The sequence below is a fragment of the Halichoerus grypus genome, chromosome 5, assembly GCF_964656455.1.
Source record: "Halichoerus grypus chromosome 5, mHalGry1.hap1.1, whole genome shotgun sequence".
Classification (NCBI taxonomy): domain Eukaryota; kingdom Metazoa; phylum Chordata; class Mammalia; order Carnivora; family Phocidae; genus Halichoerus; species Halichoerus grypus.
Window position 1 is genome coordinate 53,730,081 of NC_135716.1, and position 18,821 is coordinate 53,748,901.

General features: G+C 39.6%; 1 long non-coding RNA gene and 1 pseudogene across 1 annotated transcript in view; one reads left to right on the forward strand and one right to left on the reverse strand.

Annotated features, from left to right (window-relative positions):
• Window positions 1-644: 644 nt before the first annotated feature.
• LOC144381846 (uncharacterized) overlaps window positions 645-18,821 on the reverse strand; it is a 367,900-nt gene continuing 349,723 nt past the window's right edge. Inside the window, exon 10 of the long non-coding RNA XR_013447825.1 lies at window positions 645-662. This is a non-coding gene — a long non-coding RNA (uncharacterized LOC144381846). The remainder of the gene's footprint in view (window positions 663-18,821) is intronic.
• Window positions 18,122-18,821, forward strand: LOC118547435 (large ribosomal subunit protein uL1 pseudogene; annotated as a pseudogene).

Genomic DNA, 18,821 nt, shown 5'->3' on the forward strand with positions numbered 1-18,821 from the left:
TGAGAAAGAGCTGCACAGGATCTCTGTGGAGAGGAAAGAGCCAAGCAAGCATTATAAACTAGCTGAATGACACAAAATACACATAGACTCTTAACACCACAGGAATCACTTGAAGGCTGGAAGCTGTCAGGTTTAATGGCACTAAGTGAATAGGTGAGAGCAAACTCCCTGAACCAATGGAAATGGCTTCACAGTTACATTTCTCTATGATACTTCATGTTTGATAGGCAGACAAGGTTATTTGCTCTGAAAACACTAAGAAGGTTTATTCCTCAGATTGAAAGTCATCAGCATATGACATTTAAAGACATAAACTCAGTGGAGAAATGTAAATTAGAAAACAAATATGCTGAAGGATAAGACAATTGAGCATTTCCACATGAACTGCTTTGGCCCAGAAGACAATCCATTTACTGAAACACAATGAGATCAGGGAGTGACAAGGAAAGGGAGCTGAGGTCTCCCCAGAAAGAAAAAAGAAAAGCTAAGCCTTCATGGACTCCAAAAGGTTAATGGAATGATCAAAAAACCAGGAAAGGGGACAGATTTTTTTACACCAACACAAATAAGATTACACAATAGACTTTAAAATAAATCTCATTGCTACTGCATAAATATAGCAGCATATAGTTAGAGCTTCTTTTTTTTTTTTTTTTCATAAACTTCCAGTTTCTCTTCTTGCTCCCTAAAGTATTGGTAAAATCTATTAGCCATGACTAAGGAAAGGTTTTCTGTTTTGGTTCAATCTCAAGTTATTTTTGTTAAAAAACACAATTGAATTTTAACATATAGAACAGCTCGATGAATTGTTACAAAGTGAACACATCCATGCAAACACCACCCAGGTAAAGAAACTGGACATTACAAGTGTTTGAGAAGTTCTCCTCAGGCTCCCACCAGCCAGAACTTTCCCACTCCACTTTTTTTTGTTGTTGTTAAGATTTTATTTATTTATTTATTTGACAGAAAAAGAACAAGCAGGGAGAGGGGCAGGGAGAGGGAGAAGGAAAAGCAGGCCCCATGCGGGGCTCAATCCCAGGACCCTGGGATCACGACCTGAGCTGAAGGCTGACACTTAACAGACTAAGCCACCCAAGCGCCCCCATTCCCACTCCACTTTATGGGTATCTACTGACTTTTAACAGGCCATTGGTTTGATCTGCTTATTTTCAACTCAATATTATGTTTGTGTGATTCACACATATTGTTGCACATAGCAGTTTATTTTCATTCTCTCTAGGGTCCATTGTATGAACATATCACAATCTGTTTACCCTTCTAATGCTGATAAACATTTGGGCTGTCTCAGCTGTGAACTGTAATGAATAATGCAGCTGTGACCATTCTTCTGTATATATCTTCCTTGTGGACCTTTTCATGTGGCATTTGGAGCTTTCTCACAGTATGGTGGCTGTGTCCCAAGGGAGAAGAAATTTCGGATACCACTTCTGCATACCATTGTTCAAAGCAGTCAGACACAACCCAGATACAAAAGGGAGTTAAGTTCCTTGTGTGTGTGTATAGAGAGGAGCAAGAAATACTTGGGACAATCATGCCAGATGAAACTTCTGAAAATTCTATTCAAATTCTTAACCACTCAGTCACCACTGCAGATTAATGGTTTGCAGGCAAAAGTGATGCCCAATGTCGGCTTTCTTTTCCCCTTGGGGTCTTGGCCCCTCAATTCTCAGGGACTTTCTCTCTGTTGCCTTCAAATAGATTTTGTAAACATTTTTTCCTCACCTTTTCTAGGTATTCTTGATTTGCATCAGACCAACTAAATAGGAAAGAAAAATTTATTCAAGACTTGCAGTAAGGTTGAAGGATTGAATTCAGCTCTGCTGAGAGAAAAGGCGAGGTGGGGAGGGGATATTTAAAACTGTGGGGTGAGCTAATGGAAATGTACTGAAGGATACTAGGAGAGAGGGTGGTCAAGGTGACCAGTCCATCCCTGTTTGTTAGTTTTCCCTTTTTGAATTTAGGCTCCTGGCCTCCTAAGACTGGGAAATAAGGGTGCTAACTCCTTCAGTGATTATGTTTCAAAGGGGTGGTTCCCAGGCCCTTCAGAAAGACATATCTGGATTGTAAAATGATTTACATTTCAAAGGGTCAGAGAAAGACTTTACAATTACAAGTTTTCTGAAGTAAATGCTCTAAGAAAAGGGAGGCCTGGGGCCTGTAGTCAGGAAGAAACCTGTCTAAAGTTTAATCAAGCTCACAGAACTGCTAAGGCTGTTCTGGTTACCCTCCAACTTCTTTTCATCATTTCAGGCCCTCTCCTGCATCTCCCCCTCCCTCCCTGCCTTTCATCCTCTCTCCCTTCCAATCAGCTCAGCAGGTGCTCAGATACACAGTTCTCTCTGTCTTAAAGTCTCTTTACAAATTTCTTTGTCTAGCTTTTTACTCATGATTTATTTTCTTAGCTAATGTCATTTCCTAGAAAGGCTTACCTGACCCACCAATTTAAATTAGGTGCCCCTGTTTTAAATGTAGGTGTGGATGATGGCACAGGTATAGATTTAGACACAATTAGGTATGAAATTACTTGGTTAAGTTTCTCTATTCAACTGTATATTCAATGAGGGCAGGCACCATGTTTATTTGTTCAAAACTTAGTGCAGTACTAGACACATAGACGGCACAACATGATTTTTGAATAAAAAGAGCCTTATGTCTTATTACCTCAGTCAGGTAATCAAGGTCAGCATCAACAGTCTTAAGTAATACTGATAATATGTACCCTTGATTTAATGTGATGAGAATGGTACATTAACCTCAGTGGTCTTCATGCCCAAAATTTATAACCCCATTTTAATCATGAAAAACATCAGACAAATCTCAACTGAGGGACATTTTGTAAAATACCTAACCAGCACTCCTCAAAACTGTCAAGGTTATCAAAGCAAGGAAAGTGTGAAAAACTGTCATAGCCAACAGGAACCTAAAGAGGCATGACAGTTAAATATAATGTGCTATCCTGGATGGGTCTTGAAACAGAAAAAGGACATTAGGTTAAAACTAAGGAAATCTGAATAAAGCATGGATTTTAATAATAATATATCAACTGATTATGACAAATGTATCATACTTATGTAAAATGATAATAATAGGAAGTAGCTATGGGTGTTTGGGAACTCTCTGTACTACCTTTGCAATTTTCTGTAAATCTAAAATAATTTTAAAATAAAAAGTGTATTTAAAAAATACTCAAGTCTCGGGGCACCTGGGTGGCTCAGTTGGTTAAGTGTCTGCCTTTGGCTCAGGTCATGATCCCAGGGTCCTAGGATTGAGCCCTACATTGGGCTCCCTGCTCCGCGGGGAGTCTGCTTCTCCCTCTCCCTCTGTGATCTCTCTCACTCTCTCTGTCAAATAAATAAATAATATCTTTTAAAAATGTATGAAAAAATACTCAAGTCTCAATTCCATCTATCCCACATAAATGTTTACTAAGCACATTCTATACCCTAGATATATGGCAAGATTACAAACTATTTGAGCTGGAATGAAGTTTAAGATCTCATGGTCCCCTTGTTTCATTTTAGATTTTATTATTTATTTATTTATTTATTTATTTATTTATTTATTTAACAGAGTGAGAGAGCACAAGCAGGGGGAGCGGCAGGCAGAGGGAGAGGGAGAAGCAGGCTCCCTGCTGAGCAAGGAGCCTGACAACATGGGGCTTGATCCCAGGAATAATTCCAGGGTGCTGGGATCATGACCCATGCCAAAGGCAGATGCTTAACTGACTGAGCCTCGCAGGTGCTCCCCCTTCCTTGTTTCATTTTATTCATGAAGAACCTAAAGTACATATAGCCATCAAGTGCAATATTTAAGACAGGACCTTAATATTCCTACTCTCTGTCCAGTGTTCCTCCTCACACAGCTTTTTGCCTCTAGGACAACATATAATCCCTTGAAAGAATTAAGCAGTTCGATTGGGCCAATTGATAAAATCTTGTAAATTCAATGACTGTCTAGCAACTTGTATTCTTGACAAACTCTTCAATCTTAAATTTAAGCAGTGTCACCAAAGCCCCAAATTAGATGCTGGAGCCTGGATTTTGTACTACTCTATTTTTATGTATTTCTCCTCCCACAGGTCAATAAATCTCTACAATATGCAAATGATTTTGAACAAAAAAAAAGCTTTATTTGGAGTATTTGGGGGGGAGAAGGGGACTGGTATCAATTGTAGAGTGTCAGACTAACTGGTGGTCTGAGTTGATTACTTAATGTAATCTGATATCTTTTAATATCATTGCTTATTATATGATGAATTCTGGAGATACTCTATTGAAGAAATCAGCATTTATTATGGTTCCTACTATTTGTCAGGCATTATGAAATTGAGACACACAATGGAATGATAACTTCTTTTCCATTATGGAAAATGCAGTCACAGGTGGGGAAATGTATGTTATCAAGTCATTTAAGGCATTGATGGGCTATGATGATATGATATGGGGTGGGCGGATGGAACTGGAGGGGCACAGAGGAGGGGGTAGTCATTTCCCTGTAAGGGGTCAGGGCTGGCTTTGTAGATATGGTGATAATCATTGCTTACATATTCTACAATTTTAGTATAACTTTTCATGGAAATTGTATTCAAATATTCAAGAAGTAAACACAGTTGATATTTGCCACCTGTAATCTCTATCTCAGTATTCTATGCTACCTTTGGGGATTATTATTTGCCTATTCTTGGTCTGTATGATTCAGGAATGACTTTTGACTTTAGGGATGTATCAGAAAGATTAGCTTTATTACTGGCACATTATAATTCATTAGCATAATTCCAATTGTGCTGGTCCAACAATGATTGGTGCAGGGATACACAAATCTCCCAAACTGGTTTGATTCCAATGAACTCCAGGATTTGCATGGATGCCTCTTCCCTTGGAACTATTGGTAGAAAGAAGTGAGCCATGAAGTGCCAGGGACCATTATAGGTATGCTGAGGATAAATCCAACCAGCAGAAGGCTAAGCCAAGAGATGGAGAGAAAGAAATAACTTAATAATGTTATCTGAACTCCTGGATCAAGTCTAGACTAAAGTTAAATTTATGCTTGGACCTTCTAGTTATATGTGCTAAGAAGTCTCCTTCACTGAGAAAGTCAGTTTGGGTTTGTTTTTTTCCCCATGTGCAATTGGAAGAGTTCTACTGTATAATAAAGCAGACAATGTAGAGACGTTGATTCACCAAATCATCCTCTGATTCAAAATACATGAGAACATCATCTACATCAGAGGTTGGCAAACAGTGGCCAGTGAGCCAAATCCATCTGAAGACATCTTGGCTGTCAGAAGGAATTAGAAGAGCTAGCCTGGCACTAAGGCATGTTTGAAAAGCCTGCTGAAGCATCAGGTAAAGAGATGTCACTTCTGAAGGCAACACAGCAAGTCTTCCCATGGTCCCAAAGTCAGCTACTTAAGAATCTTGCTCTCCATTTGACAGACAATTGCTTTCCTGTTCTACCTAAAGTCCTAATCCTCATTGTTGTGCATGCAAATAAATCTGGTTTTGCATTATTTATAAAACAACAACAATAACTTCATTTACCAAGCACCTGAGCTCCCGCAGGCAGAAGAAGGAGCCTGTTAGCCCTAGCGACCCTGCAGAAACCACAGGGGACAAACAGAGTAAGAGCTGACGTTCAACAGGGGCCAGACACTCTGCGGAGTACTTTAGACCTCACTTCCAGTCTCATGGCACTATGGGGAGATGCTGCATGATCCCCATGTTGCTCATAAGCAAACCAAGGTTCAGAGAAGTTGGGTCACTCATTTAATTAAGGTCACACAGAAAAGAAGTTACAAGGCTGAAACAGGACCCCAGCTCTAGGACTCCCTCCCACTGTTTCTCTGGTTCAAAATTATGAATGTGACCCAAAGACATATCTGTGGGGTTAGTTACATTGCCTAAGTAATGGGAAGCCTGATCACACTGGTTTAAAGCAACCAGATAAATTTATCTCACAGAACAACCTGTTCAAAGGGAAGCATGGTTCCTGGTTCCAGATAGGTTAATCCAGCTCAACAAGGAGAGTTTTGCTAGAAGTCCAACCATCTGACTTCCCCAACATATCTCACTGGCCATAATTGTGCTAAATGCCATTTATAATTACCAGTGAGGGGAATGTAATTACCATGATTTGTTTAGGCCAGTTAGGATTTAGCTTCTGGGCCTGGGGAGGGGCCCAATCTTCAACCTTTCTTGTGGCACATTGGCACCTATTATAATTCTCTTCCTCCCTCTCTCTATATACAAGAATTTTTATACAAATTATGAATGCCTATATATAAAACTAAAACTATAATTATAACCCTATGTATGTTTGTTTGTATACTCCAGGACTTCAGTGCTAAAAGGCAGAAACATGCTCTGCTCAAGCATGTTTCAGATCTGGTTGTATTATAGTGACCCTGAGTGACTGAGATAAGATAACATTTCTCACCATAGATCCTGTGCAAACTCAAATTTTACGGTGGAGGTTCTCTGTGGTGAAATATGAGGAAAATTCTACTTTTAACAAAAATTGAGCCAATAGAAAATTCCAGTTAAGACATTATATTAAACTATTACAATGAAAATTTTGCTCTGATTAACTTAATGAAAAAAGAGTTCTCTAATGATTAAAATGAATGTAAATACTTAAGAATATGGGCTACTCAGCCTAAGTGCCTAGAATCAAATCCTATCTCTGGCAAATAGTTTCTGTGTATTCTGTGGCAAGTTGCTAAAACTCCCCGTACCTCTGTTTCCTCATTTGGTAAAAGGAGTTAATAATAGGATTTGCCTCATAGGGTGGCTGTGGATATTAAATGAGATAATACATGTACAGTGATTAGAACAGTACCAGGGACATAAGCCCTCTACACATGCCAGCTATTATTACTATAACTTGGTAATATATACATTGAGATATCCACACTGTCCCTTTTATGCCTACACATTTTCTAGATTTTATTTACTTACCAAACTTAAAATTCTCTAAGACACTATTATCCTTCAGCATAATAGGAGATCAAAAGAAAAAAAAATGAACCCTAAAATGTTTAAAATTGTTTATATTTCATGAGCTTCAATGAGTCAATGTTTTCAGAAGCCTGAAAAAGAATAAAATCATTGGCTTCAAACACATATGAATTAGTGTTTATAGAGAAAAATTACATTGGCAGCATTTGAAAGTGAATAAAATCCTTAGGAATGTGCTCCTTGTGGTCCAATCTCCAAAAACAGGATGCTACCTAATTTCCAGCATCTCTCTTAGTGCTTTTGCAGATATTAATCACTTCTCTATTTTTCATGGGAGAAGATTAGGGGACACTTAGGAAGGTGAGGTGGCTATAACTGAATTAAGATGTATAAATGAATGGGAATGTGGAAATGTAAGACAGTGCAGTCATCATGATACAGGGGAGGGGATGACAAGCCTGCCCTACAGCAGGGATTTGGAAACCTGTTCTCACCTCTCTCTGGGGAGGCCTGGCGGGAAGTGCTGCTTCCTGAGACCCAAGTTTTGGATTCCCCAAATCTTTGAGGGAGGCTGCTGTCAGCAAAGCATCAAGGGGTCGATGATGAGGTGAGTGGAGGGATGAGAGTTGCTGGAGTTCTCCGATCATTACAGAGAAACTTTGGATCAGGTCCAGATTCCATTCTTGCAGGGCAGAGGGTGATAGTGTTGCTTAGGACTTCTGGTTTGGCCTTCCACCTGTGTGGGATGGATCCTGGCTCCATCCATCCCTTCCTGGTTGCATGGACCTTAGCCAATCATCTGAAACATCTGTGCTTCAATATGCTCATCTTATTTAAAATAATAATACCTACCTACTAGGGTTGTTATGATGGATAAGAAAAGTAATAGCTATCCATCTCTCTCTCTCTCTCTCTCTCCGTGGTGTGTGTACCTATGTATTGTTGAGATCAATGTTTTACACAAAATAAGCACCTAGTATCTATCACCATTATTTTTATGAAAACTCCCATCACGTCTCCCTTTCTCCTGGAAACTTTAGAGAAGTCAAGATGTATAGGATACCAAGGTCTTTAAGACCCTGTCTCAGACATATAGCAGGAAGGGAAAAATGAAGGGAGGGAAATCGGAGGGGGAGACAAACCATGAGAGGTTATGGACTCTGAGAAACAAACTGAGGGTTCTAGAGGGGAGGGGGGTGGGGTGATGGGTTAGCCTGGTGATGGGTATTAAAGAGGGCACATACTGTATGGAGCACTGGGTGTTATATGCAAACAATGAATCATGGAACACTACATCAAAAACTAATGATGAATGATACATGTCTTTCTCTGATTGACTTATTTCGCTCAGCATAATACCCTCCAGTTCCATCCACATCATTGCAAATGGCAAGATTTCATTCCTTTTGATGGTGGCATAATATTCCATTGTATATATATACCACATCTTCTTTATCCATTCATCTGTCAATGGACATCTTGGCTCTTTCTACAGTTTGGCTATTGTGGACATTGCTGCTATAAACATCGGGGTGCATGTACCCCTTCGGATCCCTACATTTGTATCTTTGGGGTAAATACCCAGTAGTGCAATTGCTGGATCGTATGATAGCTTTATTTTCAACTTTTTGAGGAACCTCCATATGTTTTCCAGAGTGGCTGCACCAGCTTGCATTCCCACCAACAGTGTAAAAGGGTTCCCCTTTCTGCATCCTCGCCAACATTTGTCGTTTCCTGACTTGTTAATTTTAGCCATTCTGACTGGTGTGAGGTGGTATCTCATTGAGGTTTTGATTTGGATTTCCCTGATGCCGAGTGATATTGAGCACTTTTTCATGTGTCATATGACCTCACTGATATGAGGAATTCTTAATCTCGGGAAACAAACTGAGGGTTGCTGGAGTGGTGGGGGGTGGGAGAGATGGGGTGGCTGGGTGATAGACATTGGGGAGGATATGTGCTGTGGTGAGTGCTGTGAATTGTGTAAGACTGTTGAATCACAGACCTGTACCTCTGAAACAAATAATACATTATATGTTAAAAAAAAGAAGAAGAAGAAGAAGAAGATAGCAAGAGGGGAAGAATGAAGGGAGGGAAATCGGAGGGGGAGATGAACCATGAGAGTCTATGGACTCTGAGAAACAAACTGAGTTCTAGATGGGAGGGGGGTAGGGGGATGGGTTAGCCTGGTGATGGGTATTAAAGAGGGCACGTTCTGCATGGAGCACTGGGTGTTATACGCAAACAATGAATCATGGAACACTACATCAAAAACTAATGATGTAATGTATGGTGATTAACACAACATAATAATAAAAAAAAACTAATGATGTAATGTATGGTGATTAACATAACATAAAAAAAGAAGACCCTGTCTCAGACAAAGCAGGCTAAGCAAAATACTGCTGTGGTATCCATTTAAATGGATTCTTCTACTAATAAAAAGCTGTCCTCTTCAAGGCTGTCTCCGTCTGATTTTTTTCATCTACCCTAAAATATTAGAAAGCACTATATTTGTATCAGGCATTTAATCATTGAGAGCTGTAATCAGGAAACCTGACTTGTGTATAGACCTCCTTCTTGACTGACTGGAGCAGCATTCAAATGTAATGCACTTCTCCACTGGCGTGGGGGGGGAGAAGAAAGTCAGTGTTCTCATTGGACTAGCTGTCGAGTTATGGACCACACTGTCCAACTTGACCTTTAGGAGCCAGACATGAAAGCACTGAGGTGCAATTAAGTCTTCTGTTATTCTCCATAAGTGGAACATTTTAAGGTATGAAACTGATCATCTTGAGAAAAGCCATTCTAGTTAGAGCTTTGTGCCTAAGACAAAGAGCTGGGCAAGGCAGACACAACACAATTTGGTTTTGATCAGTAGGAAGCAAACTGACTTTGGTTAATATAAGCAAATTGGTTTTGATACTCACATTGTACTTATATTAAGGCAGGAAAATATATATCTATTGAACCCTATTTGAAACTGGGCACACTAAATGAGCAGGCATTCCTAATGATAGGCTGCTATAGATGTGTAAAAAAAAAAAATATCATAAAGCATTTTAAGCTTAAATGATTAGATTTTTTGACTTTATAAATATTGAAGACAAGGCAAACCTTCTACCTAATGCTGTAAATGATGGCAATCAATCACTGGCAAGTAGAGGAGGTCATCTGCAAAGAGGCTGGAAAAGATCAATATGGTCTCCTAGCAACAGACCTGCATACTGCAAGATCCTGCAGCCATCTGGGACCTTTCAATCTCTGACCTGACCCGATAAACCACAGCAGGGTCACTTTCTGCATTTCCATAATGCTAACTCAGAGAACCTATTTCCCAATGACAAAGATGTTAGTACTTAGCAAATAAATATGAGGGGGAATGAGCACCTAACACAGGATAGTATAATAGTTAATCTGTATCTGTGGCAAACGATATTTAATTTGACCTAGATAGCACTGTATAAAATAAAACTGAAGGTACAAAGAAAATCAAATGCTCTTGCTCAGCAAATTCAAATTATAGAAATTAACAAAAAATGAGAATCATTGGCCTCTGGGGTCTAGTAGTGTTTATTTTTGTTTGTTATTCTAATCAACATTAAGCTATATCTTTTATATGATAATCAAAATGATTTTCCAGATAGAAAATGCTTTGTTATTCTGACCTTATCCCAAATTGATTTTTAATTATATATTTTGCTTCCATTTTTTTTACACAATCTTTTTAAACCCAGTCATTTCAATTAAGAATGACAAAGACAAACAAATTATTATAATACAGTGTGATATATACAAAGCATATGCTATAACATGATCCTAAATGGAACACTTTACCCAGCCTGTCTTAGGGGTGGTGGTAGAGGCAATATTTCGGGAGGATTTGATATCTGAACAAATTTTCTTAGTAGTTAAGTCTCTTTTTGGACTGAGTTTGTCTGGTTTCATATCACAGATCCAAAACTGACTAGCTGCTTGACTGGGTAAACTACATAACATTCTGGTACCTTAGTTTCTTCAGCTATATAATAAATATTGGAAGTTGTTCCAGTATTAAATTAATATGTGTAAAGTGCTTATAAGAATACCTGGCATAAGGGCGCCTGGGTAGCTCAGTCGGTTGAGCGTGTCTTGGTTTAGGCTGGGGTCATGATCTCAGGGTCATGAGATCGAGCCCAGCATTGGGCTTTGCGCTCAGCTGGGAGTCTGCTGGATAGTCTCTCTCTTCCTCTCCCCCTGTCCCCCCACTCGCATGTGTGCACGCTCTCTCTCTCTAAAAATAAATAAATCTTAAAAAAAAAGACTCTCTGGCATATAGTTAGTTCAATAAATATTAGTTTTCATGGTTATCCTTAGGAATACCTAATTTGAAATATGCTAATTTCATCAATTAACTCAATAAGTATTTCCTGGGGGCTTACTCTGTCAGGCAAGGCTCTGAGCTTTTGTTCCATAGTAGTGAGCATGAGACAAAGTTCTTGTTCTCATGGGAGTAAATCCCTAAGATCAAGTCCATTCATCTGCCATAGAAGACATTGGGAATGGATGTCTTGAATTTTAGGTTTCTAAAATGAGCAAAATAATACAAAGAAGGCTCTAAGCATGGGCGATAGAGTTTACCACACTTCTTGACCTCACTTTGCTCCAAGGAAAAGGTTAGGGAAAAGAGATGAAAATTAGATTTAAATTTCCTCAGCTTGCATAGGCAGTTGGTATAGATGTGATTTGAGAGGCACTATTGAAAGGCTCAAGCTTCTAAATCTCTCTTTAACCATAATATTCTCATTATTAGAACTTCATTAGTTTGGGATAAAAAACTATGATCCTTGGAACTCACTTTCAGCACACACATTTTTCTGGTAAGAATGACAAAAATTAAGTCACAATTATCTACTAGTACAATATGAAGATCCATCTATCAGACATGAGCAAGCCTGTCACCTGGGAAGGTATAAGAGCAGTAGAAGAAAGAGTCAGGGAAGAGTACAAGAAGGGATCATGTTCCCAAAGGATGGAAGACCCTTTGCCAGCACTGCAGAGGAGGTCCCTGGGCAGCCTAGGGTCATAGGCCTGAGGGCTGTGAGGATCTGTCAAGAGAGGGAAGGAGCACGCAATGAACATCACTCCCACTCCCCAAAACATGACAAAACAAGACAAGAAAAATAACACACTTCTTTGTTTTGTTTAAGAGAAAGATGACCTGGATTCCAGTCCAGCTTTATCATTTACTGTCTCTGTGACCCTGGGGAACTCATTTAACTTCTCTGAGCTTCTGCATCTTCACCTCTAAAATGGCAATGCCAATACATCTCTTGCTAGACTGTTGTAAGAATCAAATGAAATGATATATGTAGATCTTAGCTCATATAGTAGGCATGCAATATGTAAAATGATAATGATGGGCTACCTGGGTGGCTCAGTGGGTCAAGCGTCTGACTCTTGATTTTGGCTCAGGTCATGATCTCAGGGTCCTGGGATTGAGCCTTGCATGGGGCCACATGTTCAGCAGGGAGCCTGCTTGTCTCCCTCTCCCTTTGCCCCTCCCCCTGCTTGCACTGTCTCTCTCTTGCTCTCTCTCTCAAGAAAATCAATCAATCAATTAAATAATAATGACAAAGATAGTAGTTATTTTATTATTTTCATTACTTTAGAGCATAAATGTCCCTAAGACAGGAAGGGAAGAGGTGCTCATTTCTCATGTCATTACAGTACCCAGTAGAGAGCAACATTAAGTTGGGGGATTGTATACAACATACATATATATGGCTTAAAACCAATATGTGAATACTTGAGCGTGAATGTCCACATTGTGCACAGTTCTGTGCAGGATATCATGGAGAATACAAGAAAAATATGAGATGACCATCACTCTCAAGTAACTTTGTGAAACAAAAACACACAATCCAGAGAAGGATCAGTGCAGCCAGAAGATAAGACTTTTAAGAACAGAAAATTACTAATCTAGGGGCACCTGGGTGGCTCAGTTGGTTAAGCATCTGATATTGATTTTGGCTCAGGTCATGATCTCAGGGTTGTGAGATGGAACACCGCATCGGGCTCTGAGCTGGGGTGGAGCCTGCTTAAGATTCTTTCTCTCTCCCTCTCCCTCTGCTCCTCCCCCACTTCTCTCTCTCTCTCTCTCCCTCCCCCTGGCTAAAAAGAAAGAAAGAAAAAGAAAGAAAGAAAGAAGGAAGGAAGAAAGAAAGGAAGGAAGGAAGAAAGAAGGAAAATTACAAAATAACTGATTTGGGTGTTGAAGAATGGAAAGAATCTGGATGAGAGCAAGAACTAAAGAAGGATTTTTCAGGTTGAGAACAGCATGATTCAAAACAACTGATGGCATGTATAGAAAACCAGCCAAGGGATAACCTAAGTCAGAAAATAAATAGAAGTGAGAGAAATGGCCTGAAACCACCATGTGGAGCCGTCCACAGTGGGCCTTAAGAAATGATAGCAACATTTCTTGCACAGCCAGAAATACTAGATCACCTCATAAAATGAAACGTAAGGTCCTAAGTTTTTTGAGAATAGCAAACAGTGGCAAAGGATTAACAATGATAGGACTCACTGATTGCACATAACCTAGGAAATAAGCCACAGTAAAGATGGTTCTTTTTTCTCTGTTAGATACAACTCTTTGCCTGGTATCAAAACATTAATTTCCAAGGAAAAATAGATTATGAAAAAGAGTAATTACACATTTGGCAACATAATAGTTGCCTTTACTTTTTTCTCTATTTTTGCACTGATTTCCAAATAGAGTTGGCAAATGCAAATTACAAACATATTAGGCATTTCATAAATATCCCACACATTTCCAGGGCAGCTCAGAGCCCAAATGTGGAACTAAAGTCTGGCAAATAAAATGTGAGATCACCTCTCAGAATAGCTGATAGAGAGCACCAAACTGCTGCTTTCCCCCTCAAACTGGATGTTCCTACATTGTCGGTACTCACCCTGAAATTAGAGGGTGTTGGCCTATACCTCATTCGTTGATCTGTCCCATCCGGGAGCCAGGTTTTTACATCATGAGTCTTATGGGAGGGAGGACATGCAATAAATGAGAAAATGGTTTTAATGGTATTGAGAAGGAGCCCATCCCAAGCCCTTCTGGCTTAAGAAAGGGAGCCATATCAGTAGCTCTTACTAACTGTGTTCACGGATCAGAATCATTGATTCAGTACAGCAGTATCTACCAATGCTGTGGAATAAGAGACAGAACTCATCTGGCCTTATCATCAACAATAAACAGCTTTATATTTGTTGTTCCAGTCTCTTGGCTTAAAAATTGAATTAATTTAAAATAAATAGTAATAAAGGTGAGAATTCCTTTTTTTTTTTTTTCATTATCTGATCTGTTACTACAAATACAAAGCAAACACTTAAAATGTTACTCAAGGCACAGACAAGAAATTAGGGGAAATGACACAGACTTTTTCCTGAATTATGGAAAGAATTTTCAATATGTGAATATTGAACAAATAATTCATCATTCAATACTTAGCTTAATTAAAGATCCAACATTATTCATTACAGGAATAGGGGAGAAAAATAGGAAACGCTTTCTTAATGTGATATGGGGTATGCCAGTCTATGAGGGAGGTGTGGTTGGACATGAATGTGTATTTTCTCTAACCATTGAGGCTTTCATAAATTTATGATTCATCTTACTCATTCTTGAATTGCATAAAAGACCCATACTATATTATTTTCTCTGAAGAGCAAGGGCTGATTTCCTATTCATTTATAGTCAACAAATAATTATTGAGCAATAAGCACTGTATTATTTTTGAGGCTGTTGCATAACTTGGCATTTTTTAGGAGTTTCTGTTGATTCCCAGTAAGTAGACTCCAGCACAAATGAGTTACCCTGTGGGCAGGCAAAATACCAGACTTTTCAGTTTCTGAGATCCTGTCCAGCTGCTGCCCTGACCTAGATCACCATACTTCTATCACCGTGAACCCTTGATATTTAACAAACTATTTTTTACAATCTTAGATTTCTTAGGAACTGAATCATTAGCAATGATCTATGACAAATTGAGAGTTGGTGATTTCATAGGTAGAGAGAGAAGGCAGTAGAATAGCTAAGATGGAAAGCACGGCTGAAGTATTTAAGACAGAGAAAGGAAAATAAAAAAAACAGGTCTGGGTAAATAAGAGGTGAGAATAATAGTGCTATAATCAAGCCAAGGCCATAGGTCTGTTCACAGATGATGTTAGGCAATAGCCTTCTTTGAACAACTTGTCAATAAAGCTGGGAAGCACATCCCACTGTACAGAACCAGGGATTTTCATGAAAGGCCAAAGAAGTCTTCTGGAATGGAGCACAGGAGATTATTAGAACCCTGACTTCTTTTGCCCTAATGAAGTTTAGCATAAAAAAGAAAAAAAAAAAAGTCCTATCTACCAGGGTTAATCCAGACATTGCCAGAATATTGAAAAGAATAAAGGAAGCCTCTAAGAGGAGAAAAAAAAAAGAATAATAGTGCTATAATCAAAAACACATAGAGTACCTAGTACTAAGAGAGAGAGAGAAATGTACAAAGAGAATTTTATCTCCTCCTGCTTTTTTTTTCAACTTATATCAAGTCTGATTTAGTTAGCATATGTTGGTTGCAATCTCTCCCTAGCAACAGCCTCTCATTGGTCACCCAGCCCCCATGCGATTCCATGAAATCCAGTTCAGCTTTTTGCCTGAACACAGAGCCCCACCACCACCTTCATGATAAGATAAGCAAAAACAGTTTGATAGGACAGCAATAAGACCAATTCTTTTTTCGTTAGGGCCTAATGATCTCCCCTAAGGGTCTACCTTATCAAATATACCCAGACAGAACCAATCTCGCCCTACCAATTAAGCTCTCATCTTTTTGCAGTAAGATCAATAAAAACATTACTGAGGTATCGGTTGTCTCAAATATGAATATGAGCATGCATAAATTCAATCCTAAATTGCAGAGACACATCTGGAGAGAATATCTTGGAGCAAAATACTCCTGGGAACTGCTAGAGAGCCAAATTCAAAGTCAGGCAAGACTTGATAGAACGGTCTGCATCAGGACTTGGTTACCAATACATTGAAAGGAGATTTTTTTTTAAAGATTTTATTTATTTATTTGACAGAGAGAAAGAGCACAAGCAGGGGAGTAGCAGAGGGAGAGGGCGAAGCAGGCTCCTCGCTGAGCAGGGAACCTTATGTGGGGCTCGATCCCAGGACCCTGGGATCATGACCTGAGCCGAAGGCAGACGTTTAACCAACTGAGCCACCCAGGCGCCCCAGAGATATTTATTCTTAAATTACAGATTCATCTATAAGGAGATCCTACAGCATGAAATCAAGGATGGAACCACAGAATTTGTGAAGAGACAATTTTAATGTCATACTAGGTTGTTAAATTTTACTTAAAAAAGAAAAGCAAAACTCAGTCATTCAATAGCAAATTGAAAGATTGCTCAGGATTCAGCTTACTTTTTATTCATTCCACATATGGGAGGAATGTCCAAGCTACTTTAATTTCCATAAAGTGCACTATTTCTGATATTTTAAATAATATTTTATTGCCTAGCATATATCTGTACTCATTTCTTTGTTCATTTTGCTCTCCCAACACTGCAGTCTCCACAGAAGGAGTCTAAAATGAAAATATATCTTAAGGCAACGGGATGATATTAAGTGAAAGCTAACATTTTCTTTTATTGTGATGTATGATTTCCCCTATTATAATGAGTGTCCTTGAATTTGTGCCAAGTGAAGCATTTCTTTCAGCATCTCTCTCTGGAGATGAGGACAAACTATATACTGCTATGGTATTTGTTGCATTTCCAAGGGAAAAAAAAAATGTCCACACTCTCACCCCTCCAAGTGGAACATCTGGAATGGGAATTAAGACAATGCCAAGATGGCATTAAAAACCGGATTGCGGCACTTCCTTGTATTGCCAAGTTCTCTTAAAAATGCACCTTCCCACAAAATCCTATGCCACTGCAGCGTCAGGACCTGAACAGCACTGTTCTAAAGGAAGGGAATTGTTTTTTTATTGCTGTTGTGATACAGAGACAATGAAATGTGACACTGGTTCTTTTCCTAGGAACTAACAGCTGGGACAAGACCCTGAAGTAGTTTTACTTTGCTTTCAATGTAACTCGATTTCCACTTCTCCTGGGACACAGTGATAGGAGGCACCTGCAGCCTGAAGGTCACACTGACCTCAGTTTTCAAGAAATGGACAACAGTGAAAGATCCATGTACCCCAGAGTCACAGAGATTATAGCCTTTCCTAAGATATCCATGTGGAAATGATTTTTGTCCTTACTTCTTTGGTCTGGGTCATAGTTCTGTTGGCTTCCATGAGTTCAATAAACATTGAACATTTACTATGCTCCAAGCAAGGCACTAGATATTGGGGGTATGAAGATGAGTATTATTAACTCAGGGTCCTGTCCTTGTAGTGCTAATAGGCATCATGGATGTGCTCAGATTCACTACAACATGGTACAAGGTAGGAAAAAGCAAGCCTAGGAAAATGGTGGTTAGGCCTTGATGGAGGTTTGAAGCAAGAGGCTATCTGATCATTTTAAGAATCCCTGTGGGTTGCGCCTGGGTAGCTCAGTCAGTTAAGCATCTGACTTCGGCTCAGGTCAAAATCTGGGGGTCCTGGGATCGAGTTCCATGTCAGGCTCCCTGCTCAGTGGGGGGGGGGGAGTCTGCTTCTCCCTCTCCCTCTGCCCCTTCCCCTGTTCATGCTGTTCTTTCACTTTCTCTCTAAAATAAATAAATGAAATCTTTAAAAAAAAAGAAGCCCTATTGGAAAAGCTGAAGGTGGGTGTTAGGATCAATAATCATTCTTCAGAGCATACATTCATTCATACCCTGTATGTTTACTGAGTGACTACTGTGTTCAAACTGTTTCAAAGTTTAATCATGAATAAAGACAAATTATTATAACCAATAAGGGAAATACTATGATAGAAATGTAAGTGGTTGTTATGGGTTGAATTGTGTCCCCTCAAAATCCATACGGTAAAGTCCTACCCCCCGTACATCAGAATGTGACCTTATGTGGAGATAGTGTCTTTACAGAGGTAACCAAGTTAAAATGGGATCACTAAGCTCTTTTCTGGTTACTGCGGCGCAAAGAACCATGAGCAGCAAAGTCTCCCGTGACACCCTGTAGGAGGCGGTGCAGGAAGTCCTGCATGGGAACCAGCGTAAGTGCCGGAAGTTTTTGGAGACGGTGGAGCTGCAGATCACCCTGCAGAACTATGACCCTCAGAAGGACAAACGCTTCTCGGGCACCGTCAGGCTTAAGTCCACTCCCCGCCCCAAGTTCTCCATATGTGTTTTGGGGGATCAGCAGCACTGTGATGAGGCCAAGGCAGTGGATATTCCCCACATGGATATTGAGGTGCTGAAGAAACTCAACAAGAATAAGAAATTAGTCAAGAAGCTGGCCAAAAAGTATGATGCCTTTTTGGCTTCAGAATCTCTGATCAAGCAGATCCCATGAATCCTGGGCCCAGGCTGGAATAAGGCTGGCAAGTTCCCTTCCTTGCTGACCCACAATGAGAACATGTGGCCAAAGTGGATGAAGTGAAGTCCACCATCAAATTCCAGATGAAGAAGGTGCTGTGTCTGGCAGTGGCTGTTGGCCATGTGAAGATGACAGATGACGAGCTTGTGTACAACATCCACTTAGCGGTCAATTTCCTGGTGTCCTTGCTCAAGAAGAATTGGCAGAATTTCCGGGCTTTCTACATCAAGAGCACCATGGGCAAGCCCCAGCACCTGTACTAAGGCACAGTTCAATAAATCCTAGTGCTACCCTTAAAAAAAAAAAAAAA